Source organism: Brienomyrus brachyistius, chromosome 4 (genome assembly GCF_023856365.1).
Source record: "Brienomyrus brachyistius isolate T26 chromosome 4, BBRACH_0.4, whole genome shotgun sequence".
Classification (NCBI taxonomy): domain Eukaryota; kingdom Metazoa; phylum Chordata; class Actinopteri; order Osteoglossiformes; family Mormyridae; genus Brienomyrus; species Brienomyrus brachyistius.
In genome coordinates this window covers 37,517,406-37,525,740 of record NC_064536.1, presented here as the reverse complement: position 1 = coordinate 37,525,740, position 8,335 = coordinate 37,517,406, and positions in this window count along the sequence as shown.

Here is an 8,335-nt window from a genome sequence, read left to right as displayed (position 1 = left end):
ATATATTAATGCACTCTTAATAAAAACAGCCGGTAACAAAATAAATAATTCAAAATTCCAAACAGGTCAATAACTAACTGTACATGTAGTACACCTTCTTCCACAGTTGATGGTCGCTCTGTCAGGAATTAATACACCGTTGACTGCGGCCTGACTGATAAATATACAATAATGAGGGGCACTCCTAATTCGCACATTTCTGCCACCCTCTGCTCGGGAGTTATATAAGCGGAAGTCATCTACAAACTTAACCCATTAAAATTATGTTGTGTTAACATAAATTATTGTAGTAAATTTGAAGTTGTTGCGTGTTATGCTAAAACTACGTGATTTAAAACTGTTCAACTACAAAACATGATTTTATATAATTGAAGCTACATGTTCGTCTTATAACAATGTAACAGACACCCAGTTTGCTTTTTTGAGTACACTTTGTGTTCTCAAAATAATTAAAATTTATATGTCGCCGAAATGTATTCACACGTGGGCCTATATATAATCTATCAATAAGTATAGCCTACATCATATTAGTTTTATTAGCCTAATTTGACAAAGATCCGTTATTTACAGTTTTTTTTTTTGTGGCCATTACATTTGGCCCACGGCTGAAGAGTAAGGAATCACCGTCTCAAAGCTATAACAAAACATGCTATTGTGTTTAGAAACCAGCCCCGTAGATGCAGATGATCAGGCTGCACTATGCAGAGAAAAAATCATGACAAGGAGCTAATTCACCTTCCCAGTGCTGATTCTGGTTATAATTATTTGGTTGTTTCAGGAAGTGGGAACAGGAAGGCTGTTAATGAGCATATTTATTAGCTTTTACAGAATCACACTGGTTTCCTGGGGGATCAACGCACTGTGCAATACGCTAAAATGAATATAAATGCTTAAGGCTATGTCACGATCAGATGACTGAAGTGCGAGTGAGTCAACACTCATTCCAGCTGACTCATTTACGTTCATTGTATGCGTCTGACATTTGCCATAATGTATTTGTGTATAAATCATAATGACACTCTTTCACTCCATTAATATATCATTTCTTAAGTGGGATAGATGGGTTATCTGTACTGGACTTGTCATGGACGTGCAGAATATGCATATGATTTATGCGTGAATGTAAAACTACGCTCCCAATGGAGTAAGCAAGTTTAACCGTAGGCAGTAATCGGATCACCTTGTTAGAAGTGTATGTTAAATTGGCTGAGCATTTTGAGCAAGTGTCGTTGCTTAATGGAAATGTGACAGGAAATAATTTGTGCTGTCAGTAATGAAATAAATGCGATGCTGCCTAAAGGGTATGTCGCGTGAAATGAGGTAATAATGAGAACAACTGACTGCAGATGCTGACACAACCAGTAGGCGTGTGCCTTCAGTTATCATGAACATAGCTATATGAGTGCCTCACCGATAATGCTGGGGGCGTGAAAGGAGCCACAAGAGCAGGGAAGCCGAAGGTGCCCAGGAAAAAATCTCTGTGCGCTGTGAACTTGTTTGATAGAATTATATTTACTTTCAAAATTCGGCCATTATTTTTAACAGTGAATTAAGACACTTTTCATGGTTCTACTGTGAAGTCTACAGTCGAACTGTAAACCTTCTCACTCTGAATTTTACCAGTTTACAGTTGAGCTATGGACAGTTCAGGGTTCTACTGTGAACATTACTGTCAGATTCACTATCAATCTAATAGTCCCTGCAACAGTGCAAAAAAGTTGCTAGTCATGTTCATTATTCCTTCGTATACTATGATTTAAAACTGAGTGGACAATATTACCATCATCTTTTACATGATATAAATGATAAAAGTTCATAGCACAAAGAAAGTTTCATAGTTGAGTGTAAGCTTCTTCACTTATCAAAACCTAACTTCAGCTAACTTTTAGCAGGGAAACATTCATAGTTTAATTGTAAACGTCATGACTAAGATGACTGTAAAAAAACTGTCAAAAGTGAACCTCATAGTCATTGTCGTCTCTTCCTCCACTTGTGCAGAGCGCTGGGGTGGCTGGGAGCGGGGTGCATTGTCCTCTCTTCCTCCATCTGTGCAGAGCGCCGGGGTGGCCGGGAGCGGGGTGCATTGTCCTCTCTTCCTCCATTTGTGCAGAGCGCTGGGGTGGCAGGGTGTGGGGTGCATTGTCCTCTCTTCCTCCATTTGTGCAGAGCACTGGGGTGGCTGGGAGCGGGGTGCATTGTCCTCTCTTCCTCCACCTGTGCAGAGCGCTGGGTTGGCCGGGAGCGGGGTGCATTGTCCTCTCTTCCTCCATCTCGGCAGAGCGTCGGGGTGGCTGGGAGCGGGGTGCATTGTCCTCTCTTCCTCCATCTCGGCAGAGCGTCGGGGTGGCCGGGAGCGGGGTGCATTGTCCTCTCTTCCTCCACCTCTGCAGAGCGCTGGGTTGGCCGGGAGCGGGGTGCATTGTCCTCTCTTCCTCCATCTCGGCAGAGCGTCGGGGTGGCTGGGAGCGGGGTGCATTGTCCTCTCTTCCTCCACCTCTGCAGAGCGCCGGGGTGGCCGGGAGTTGGGTGCATTGTCCTCTCTTCCTCCATCTCGGCAGAGCGCCGGGGTGGCAGGGTGTGGGGTGCATTGTCCTCTCTTCCTCCACCTCTGCAGAGCGCCGGAGTGGCCGGGAGTTGGGTGCATTGTCCTCTCTTCCTCCATCTCGGCAGAGCGCCGGGGTGGCAGGGTGCGGGGTGCATTGTCCTCTCTTCCTCCACCTGTGCAGAGCGCCGGGGTGGACGGGAGCGGGGTGCATTGTCCTCTCTTCCTCCACCTCTGCAGAGCGCCGGGGTGGCCGGGAGTTGGGTGCATTGTCCTCTCTTCCTCCATCTCGGCAGAGCGCCGGGGTGGCAGGGTGCGGGGTGCATTGTCCTCTCTTCCTCCACCTGTGCAGAGCGCCGGGGTGGACGGGAGCGGGGTGCATTGTCCTCTCTTCCTCCATCTCGGCAGAGCGCCGGGGTGGCAGGGTGTGGGGTGCATTGTCCTCTCTTCCTCCATCTCGGCAGAGCGCCGGGGTGGCAGGGTGTGGGGTGCATTGTCCTCTCTTCCTCCACCTCTGCAGGGCGCCGGGGTGGACGGGAGCGGGGTGCATTGTCCTCTCTTCCTCCATCTCGGCAGAGCGCCGGGGTGGCAGGGTGCGGGATGTATTGTCCTCTCTTCCTCCACCTCTGCAGAGCGCTGGGGTGGACGGGAGCGGGGTGCATTGTCCTCTCTTCCTCCACCTCTGCAGAGCGCCGGAGTGGCCGGGAGCGGGGTGCATTGTCCTCTCTTCCTCCATCTCGGCAGAGTGCCGGAGTGGCCGGGAGCGGGGTGCATTGTCCTCTCTTCCTCCATTTGTGCAGAGCGCTGGGGTGGCTGGGAGCGGGGTGCATTGTCCTCTCTTCCTCCACCTGTGCAGGGCGCCGGGGTGGCCGGGAGCGGGGTGCATTGTCCTCTCTTCCTCCACCTGTGCAGAGCGCCGGGGTGGCCGGGAGCGGGGTGCATTGTCCTCTCTTCCTCCACCTCTGCAGAGCGCCGGAGTGGCCGGGAGCTGGGTGCATTGTCCTCTCTTCCTCCATTTGTGCAGAGCACCGGGGTGGCCGGGAGCGAGGAGCATTGTCCTCTCTTCCTCCACCTGTGCAGAGCGCCCGGGTGGCCGGGAGCGGGATGCATTGTCCTCTCTTCCTCCACCTCTGCAGAGCACCAGGGTGATGGGGTGCATTGTCCTCTCTTCCTCCACCTGTGCAGAGCGCCGGGGTGGCCGGGAGCTGGGTGCATTGTCCTCTCTTCCTCCACCTCTGCAGAGCGTCAGGGTGCAGGGTGCATTGTCCTCTCTTCCTCCACCCGTGCAGGGTGCGGGGTGCATTGTCCTCTCTTCCTCCACCTCTGCAGAGCACCAGGGTGATGGGGTGCATTGTCCTCTCTTCCTCCACCTGTGCAGAGCGCCGGGGTGGCCGGGAGCTGGGTGCATTGTCCTCTCTTCCTCCACCTCTGCAGAGCGTCAGGGTGCAGGGTGCATTGTCCTCTCTTCCTCCACCCGTGCAGGGTGCGGGGTGCATTGTCCTCTCTTCCTCCACCTCTGCAGAGCGCCGGAGTGGCCGGGAGCTGGGTGCATTGTCCTCTCTTCCTCCACCTGTGCAGAGCGCCGGGGTGGCCGGGAGCTGGGTGCATTGTCCTCTCTTCCTCCACCTCTGCAGAGCGTCAGGGTGCAGGGTGCATTGTCCTCTCTTCCTCCACCCGTGCAGGGTGGCAGGGAGCGGGGTGCATTGTCCTCTCTTCCTCCATTTGTGCAGAGCACCGGGGTGGCCGGGAGCGAGGAGCATTGTCCTCTCTTCCTCCACCTCTGCAGAGCGCCGGAGTGGCCGGGAGCAGGGTGCATTGTCCTCTCTTCCTCCACCTCTGCAGAGCGCCCGGGTGGCCGGGAGCGGGATGCATTGTCCTCTCTTCCTCCACCTCTGCAGAGCACCAGGGTGATGGGGTGCATTGTCCTCTCTTCCTCCACCTGTGCAGAGCGCCGGGGTGGCTGGGAGCTGGGTGCATTGTCCTCTCTTCCTCCACCTCTGCAGAGCGTCAGGGTGCAGGGTGCATTGTCCTCTCTTCCTCCACCTCTGCAGAGCACTGGGGTGGCCGGGAGCAACTCCAAACTCCCTTAGGAAGTTTTAAGCCCAGTATTGACTTTTATTGACATAGGATCGTAAGTAATGCTGCTGGCATTAATTCCCTGATGTTAAGAAGTGAATTCTGACTATAGCAGTAGCGCATAATGCTGAAAACAAACAGACAAATGGGGATCAGAAGTGCTGAAATCACTGTGGCTGTGAAACAGCATTTCAGATAACATGTATGACTGCATAACTTGTACGCCTACTTTATTTACAAATAAAGTCCAAAATGTATTATTAAATACTATACAGGGGGGCAGCATGGTGGTGCAGTGGTTAGCACTGTTGCCTCACACCTCTGGGACCCAGGTTCAAGTCTCTGTGTGGAGTTTGATGTTCTCCCCATGTTGTCGTGGGGTTTCCTCCGGGTACTCCGGTTTCCCCCCACAGTCCAAAAACATGCTGAGGCTAATTGGAGTTGCTAAATTGCCTGTAGGAGTGCATGTGTGAGTGAATGGTGTGTGAGTGTGCCCTGCGATGGGCTGGCCACCCATCCTAGGTTGTTCCCTGCCTCGTGCTCATTGCTTCTGGGATAGGCTCCGGACCCCCCGCAACCCAGTAGGATAAGCAGTTTGGAAAATGGATGGATGGATGAAATACTATACAATAATTTACAATATTATGTATCCCGCATTCTGGGATGCCCCTCCATATTACCATGGTGGGGGGGTTTGTGTGCCTCTGTGATCCTAGGAGCTGTGATGTTGGGGGGCAATTGCCAATTACCAAACTCCTGTATAAGGGCTAGACTCTATTCCACTCTGGAGCTGCCCATGTTGAGAGGCGTCGGGCAGGAGTGGGTCTACTTATAGCCCCCCAGTTGAATGAGAGGGTCGCCTCCCTTCGATTTTGAGTTGGGGGACAGGTTCTTCCTGTTATCTGTGCTTATGAACAGCTCAGAGTATCCGACCTTCTAGGAGATCTTGGATGGGGTGCTGGAAGTGGAGCCATGACTCCCTCGGGATGCAGAATTTCTGCTGCAGGTACGAGATGAACATGCTCCCAGAAAATCCTCACTGTGGGTTTGGGTCCTACTAGATCTATCGGCACCTTCCCTGCCATCGGAGCCATTTCACCACCAGGTGGTGATCAGCTGACAGCTCAACTCCTCCCTTTGCCCACGTGTCCAAAAGATGCAGATGCAGGTCCAATAATACAACTGCAAAAATTGATCATCAAACTCTGGTGCTCTGGTGCCAGGTGCAGTTACAAACATCCTTATGCTTGAACATGGTGTTCATCATGGACAAACTGTGATTAGCACAGAAGTCCAATAACAGAGCACTGCTCAAGGCCATATTGGGCAAGCTGTTCCTTCCAATCACACCCTTACAGATTTCACTCAAGTGGCAAATGATGAATGGATGGATGCAAGTATGGATGGAAGGCATTCTGAGATGTTTATATTTACCTGTATGGTGTGATATTTTGCATATTATTGTGAAAGTAGATTATATTGCAGATAAAAATAATAGCAAGGAAATCTGGCAAGAAAAATCATCTACTTCACGGTACTGTTTATTACTGTCATTTTAATCTGGGTCCACTGTTTGCACAACGCCCTCTAGTGGATGTTAGCTCTCAGTTATATTTAGAGAATGGATTCTAATGTATTCATATGCTAACTGAACGTACCGCTGCAAAACAGTCGAAGTGCATAAGGACGAGTGAAGCAGAATGTCTGAGAAATAATCTTGGAGTATAAATCAGCTGCTAACATTAATAAGACATGGCAGGGTTAATGGGTGCGTCTGAAATGAACCAAGAAAGTAAAGCACTTGGTGGAAATAAAACGGGAATTTAATCATTTTCTTATTTCTGGATAAAATTTGACCCTAGAGCACAGGTGTCAAACTTCAGTCCTAGGGGGCCGGAGCCCTGCACATTTTTGGGTTTCCCCTCATTTAACACACCTGATCCAACTCGTTGTGCTAATTACCACACAGCTCTTGAGCTGAATCATTTATGGTGAAACAGAGAAAGAACTAAGCCGCACAGGGCTCCGGCCCCCCAGGACTGCAGTTTGACACCCCTGCCCTAGAGGAAGTTAGAAACACGCAAGAGCAAGAGATGCCGACGATCATTAGACAGAAAAAGGTAGCACGACCGCAACGGTAGAATCTTATTATATGCACTCTTTTATTGAGTATCGGAATATAGTCTTTACTGTTTGTTTATTGTGCAATGAGTTCAGAGTCACTTCGACTTTCAGCAGCAAGCACGAATAAACAGGAAGGCAGCGATGCCGTATTGACCTGCGCCAGTCAGTACCCCTGGAAATTTTCACTTTTGATTTATTTTTTTAATTGAAAATGCTTTTGTCATCACACATTCAGCATGGTTTTCAGTTTGTAAAGTTTCTACATCTTAAATGGCATGGACTGTCATTTATGTTGCGTAATACGCGGCTCTCCGTTGATTAGACGATCTGAGACAAGTGTCAGCTGGAGAACTTTGATGTGACATTTATGTAACATCACATCAAATTCCATCAGGTAAAAATTAGGCAATATTTGGTTTGGCAGCACCCTGCTGCAGTGCACGTAAATACGTCATAGCTAAACGAAATAAAAGCAAATAAAATCGTATACGGTAATGTAGACATTTATTTAATTTGAGTATTTTTGTTAAAGATACCAAACATAATATAATACTGTATGCTTTCACTAAATCTTCTATAAGAAAATTATCTCTTTCTTAACTACATGAGATTGTGTCAAAAGTGAGTTTCTAATTTCTGAATCAGTTTTATTGGCCAAGTAAGGTCACGCTTGCAAAAAAAAATCCTTTGATGTTCGCTCCAAGAACGATACAAACAAAATAGTAAACATTAAGCTAAATATGGAAGCATGAGCATAAAATGATAGTTACAACCCGTGAATGTTATAGCCTAATTATTTGTACTGCAAATGTCTGTACAAAATAGTTCTAACCAAAGTGAGATTGAGATTAATGCATTTACAACATTCCTAAATGACTGTACAGCATGTTCAGTATGTAATAAGATGAGTACACAGTACTAAGTACATAATAATGAGCTATGAAAACTGACACTTTTTAAGAAATATTTTCCTCATAAAACTTAGAGTAGCTTTTAGACAACAACACTGGAAGATACTGGTAATAGAAGCGGGGTCTTTTAAAGTGCCTGTAGCAGGGGTCACCAACATGGCGCCCTTGGGCACCAGGATGCCCCCAAGGACCACATGTGTCGCCCCAGACCTGTCCTAAAAATAGCACAACTCAACAGTGAGCAGCGTCTAAAATTTAATTCGATCCTGTTGCTATTCTTCGTTAATCACATTTGCATTTATATATATTTTATAATGACAATATAAAAAAAAATTAAACATGCTTATTATACATGAAGTTTAGATAAATTTGATATGGTAGCCCTTCGTATGACTCAGTACCCATGAAGTAGTTCTCAGTTTCAAAAAGGTTGGTGACCCCGGGTCTATACCGTTTGAGAAAATTAAGGAACTTCAGGTCGCTTGGCCTCAGATTGTATAAAATCCGTATTTACACAGATGCATTATACTGCTAGACACATTACCACATTGCTGATAAACCCCTTACTATAAAGTGCCACTGCCCGTCCAATTGCAACCACACAGTGCCCGGCAGTTGCGACGGTCATTATTAGGAATTTACACACAGCAGACTAACCAGAATTTCTTGGCTCAGGATATTC